The 4,240-nt window shown below is 40.2% G+C and overlaps 1 pseudogene; it reads right to left on the reverse strand.

Moving 5' to 3' along the window:
• Positions 1-403: 403 nt before the first annotated feature.
• Positions 404-1,528, reverse strand: LOC148571148 (uncharacterized; annotated as a pseudogene).
• Positions 1,529-4,240: the final 2,712 nt, after the last annotated feature.

A 4,240-nucleotide genomic window follows, 5' to 3' on the forward strand; every position in this document is an offset into this window, starting at 1 on the left:
AGTAACATGAACAATTAGGATCAAAATAAACTAGGCATATGCTATTCACATCATCCAATCACAATCTATATCTATACTATATACCAAGTAATATAGAGATGCAATATATATATATACCAAAACAAAAGTGCAATACTAAAGATGACTAGAAACAATATATATATATATATATATATATATATATATATATATATATATATATATATATATATATATACCAAAAGTACTAAACAGTAGTGCATAAGTCAAAGTACTACAAATATCCACAAAAAGCATACCAAAATTTAAAATAAACTAAATGACAAGTGTTAAGGAGAGAATATTTACACCCAAAATATCGTAGATCCTCTTCCACACTTAAATCATACACGGTCCTCCGTGCTCAAAAGAATCAAACGGGGGGTTAACTCTGAGTAGCTCCACCGTTAGATGGTGGTGGGTGGTGATGACACTAGTAAACAATAATGGCTCGGGATGTCTCTGTAGTGGTCTCAGCTGCCGGCTCTTCAACTGCCTGGTCAGCTGGCTCTACTGCCATCTCTACTATGTGCTCAGCTCCAGCTGCTGGCTCCTCAACTCTCTGAACTACTGGCTCCTCAAGCGTGGGCTCCGCCAGTCTCTGCTCAGGGGGATCAACTGCCTAGCCAGCTTCAGCTGCTGGCTCCTCCGGTGTCGCCTCCTCGGTCTCAGCCTCAGGCTCTGGTGTATATGGAGGAGGTGGTGCAGGGTCTCTACCCTCAAACTTCGCCACTATCCATTGGAAGCGGCGAGCGTTGCGGCGCTCGAAATGGTAAAGGAGCTGAATGATCTCTCGACCCAGCTCATAAGGTGTCTGTAGTCGGGGTGTGGATACGGGAGCTGTAGGAGGTGCTGAGGGCTCTGCTACTGATAGAGGCTCAGTGGTCTTTCTCTTCTTCTGTGGCGGTCCCTCATAGTCGCCATATGGCAGGAATGGTTACTTGCTGATAAAGACAGACGTCCAGTCTGTTGGGCGTCTCTCCACTCCAGATAAAGCGGCTAATCTGGTGATCATCGATGGGAAGGGAATGTTGTATTTCTGCTGTTGGTTCACCTTCCACATTAAATCTCTGATAAGGGGAAGAACAGAGTTCCTCTTCCCCTCCAGAATAGCCCAAAGCAAAACTGCCACACGGACACGGATATGAGTGTCATGCGTGCTCGATAGGATATAGTCAGCAATGATCTGCTGCCAGATCCTTGCCTCAGGATTTAGGTCAGTGCACGCGACGCTCAATGGAACCGCATTCTCCCCTCTGCTGTACTCCCATCTGGCCTCAGGCAGGCCAATCTTTTTCAAAACCACGTCCAAATAAAGCTTGCCCATTGTCAATTCCTTCACTATCTGAGGATAAGCGTCATGAGCCAGAGAAATATGCAGAATATCTAAGAGGGCCTCTAAAACAGTATCAGAGGTGTCCAGTGTGACACCTCTCAGAAAAACAGTTGCGGTGTCCCTCTTTAGGAGATTTCCGTAGAATTCTTTGACCTGGTGTTCATTGATTTCCATCGGATCGAATTCTACGAATTTTCAATGGTAAAAATTTAATCTATTAAGAATCTGATCCGCATATTTCTCGGACAAGTTCAGCTTTCTCTCGTAGTGAAAGGCTCGCTTTTCCAGTTTTTTGTACTGTTCTTGGGCTTCCGTATTAATGAACGTGTCCAGTTGGGTACTCGGAGGCGTGGGAGGAGGATGAGCTAAGGGATTGGCTTTCTCCATCCCTTTGCGAGCCATCCTGAAAAAGAAAAAATAGAGTACAACTCAAGAGAAACAGATAAGAATCACAAAAAAAAGAAGGAAACAGTCAAACAATTCAAATAAGAGCCAATAAGGTAAACAACACTCAATTAAGGAAAAACATGTATAAAACAGTCAATTGCTCAAAAAGAAGTGTATTTTCGCACAATCAAGCGACCTAAGTAACATTAAAGATAATGAACAACAATTAAAGCATATATATTACTTAGGTGTGCAATGCAAGTGGATTGATTCGAACTTGGTTATTGTTTTAGTGTATTCAAAGTATAAGATTCAATCAAAATTCAGCACCAAGAGAATAACCAATTTGACAATTAGAAGCTTGCTTATTCATGTTGAAAAGTGGAAGACAATCAAACACATGCAGCCCTTGTTCAAAAAGCAACTAGTTGAAAGAGTTGAATTCGAATTGCTCAAAAACTTGGAGAAAAATAAGTGGCTATGCATGCGATTGATGGGTTGAAAACGGATTCCAACACAAAACTCATCGGTAAGTGTACTAGGTAGCATCAAGTAATAATAACTCACATGAGTGAGGTCGATCCCACAGGGATTGAAGGATTGAGTAATTTTAGTTAGGTGGTTGATTTAGTCAAGCAAACAAGTGTTGATTTGAGTGATTTGTATTCAATAGAAGCTAAATTGCATGAAATTAAAAGGGAGAGGGAGAATTGACAGTAAATTAAAGGGCAAAGGAAGTAAAGAAGCTGAATCTTAAAGTGCAAGTAATATAAATGACAAAAGCTTAGATTGCAAGTAAATTGCTTGAATCATAAAGGGCTTTGGGAGCTGGGATCTCAGAAATTAAACAAGAGAGTGTAAATGACAATCAACAGAGAAGTAAAAGATGAATTAAAATGTAGCAGATCTAAACAGAAAAGAAGAATTGCTTGAAGAAGCAAAACAGAAAGTAAATTAAGCTCAATTGCACAAGCTAAAAGAGAAGTTGAAGATCTCAGGGGTTGAATGAGACTAAAAAACAAGTCTAGATCTCAATTCCTTCCTTGATCCAACAGAGAATAATTGCAGAAGAAATAGAGATGAAAGCAGTAAAGAAAACTTGAATCCAAATCACGATTCCTTGAAATGATGCAGAAAGTAAACAAAGAGAGATCTCAGATCAAGAATGAAACAGAATTCCTTCAATTCTCAATCCAAGATTCCAAACAAAAAATGAAGAGTGTAGTAGTAAGAACAAAGAGGAAGAGAATTCAATTCTCAATCCCAATTCCCAAACCCAAAGCTAAAATTTAAAACGAGCTCCAAAAATGAAAAGTAAAAGTGTCTCCAAGGTGAAAAAGTAAAAGTCCCCTCTAAATCAAACTAACTTCTATTTATACACTTCCTATTTTTAGATTTCAGAATTTGGAGTGGGCCTTTTAATTTGGTGAAGAATTGAATTAAATTGGAATTTTAGTTGAATTTGGACCATGGGTCACACTCCCAGGGCACGGCTCGGTTGATGGAGTGAACGCAGCACTCCCCCTTGCCTTGGCCTTCCAATTTTACGCGACAAGCTCCTTGGACCAAGCATCAGGGTAGCTGATAAACCCATATTTTATGATATATTTTATGCACAATTTAAGTGAATTATTTAATCCTTCACCCACTTATTCATATAAATTGCATGGTTTTACTTTCCCTTCCTTATTATGTGATGTATGTGAAAAACATGTTTCCTATGCTTTAAACATAATTATTTTGATTACCCTTTATTACCATTCGATGCCGTGATTTGTGTGGTAAGTAGTTTCAGATCTCCTAAGGCAGGAATGACTCAAAGGATGGAAAGGAAGCATACAGAAATGGAAGGAAAGAACAAAATGGAATTTTTAAAGAAACTGGCAGCGACGCAAACGCATGGACAACGCGGCCGCCTGCCCAGCGCGAAACGGCAGCGACGCGAACGCGTGACTGACGCGGACGCGTGACTGACGCGGACGCGTGCCTTGAGCGGAATGTAGATGACACGTACGCGTGACCGAAGCGAACGCGTGACAAGGAAAACTCCCAGATGACGCGACCGCGTGACCCCCGCGGACGCGTGACAGACGCCACGTGCAGAGAAAGCAGAAAACGCTACCAGCGATTTCTGAAGCCTTTTTGGCCCAGATCCAAGTCCAGAAAACACAGATTAGAGGTTATAAAGTAGGGGAATGCATCCATTCAGGGAGAGCTCTCAGAATTATTCGCTTTTCATGATTTAGATGTAGTCTTTAGAGGGAGAGGTTCTCTCATCTCTCTTAGGATTTAGGATTAGGATTTCTTATTATTTCAATTTAGTATTTCAACTCTTTACCAGGTTCAATATTCCTTTTACCTTATATTTTTCTTTTACTTTCAGATACTTTAATACTCTCATTTAATTACTTATGTTGCCAAATTGGCTTGTGAACTCTTTATGTTTAGATTGATTTTCTCTTATTAATGCAATTGAGGTATTTCAGATTTATAACTCTT

Source organism: Arachis ipaensis, chromosome B3 (genome assembly GCF_059453495.1).
Source record: "Arachis ipaensis isolate K30076 ecotype BB chromosome B3, ASM5945349v1, whole genome shotgun sequence".
Taxonomy (NCBI): domain Eukaryota; kingdom Viridiplantae; phylum Streptophyta; class Magnoliopsida; order Fabales; family Fabaceae; genus Arachis; species Arachis ipaensis.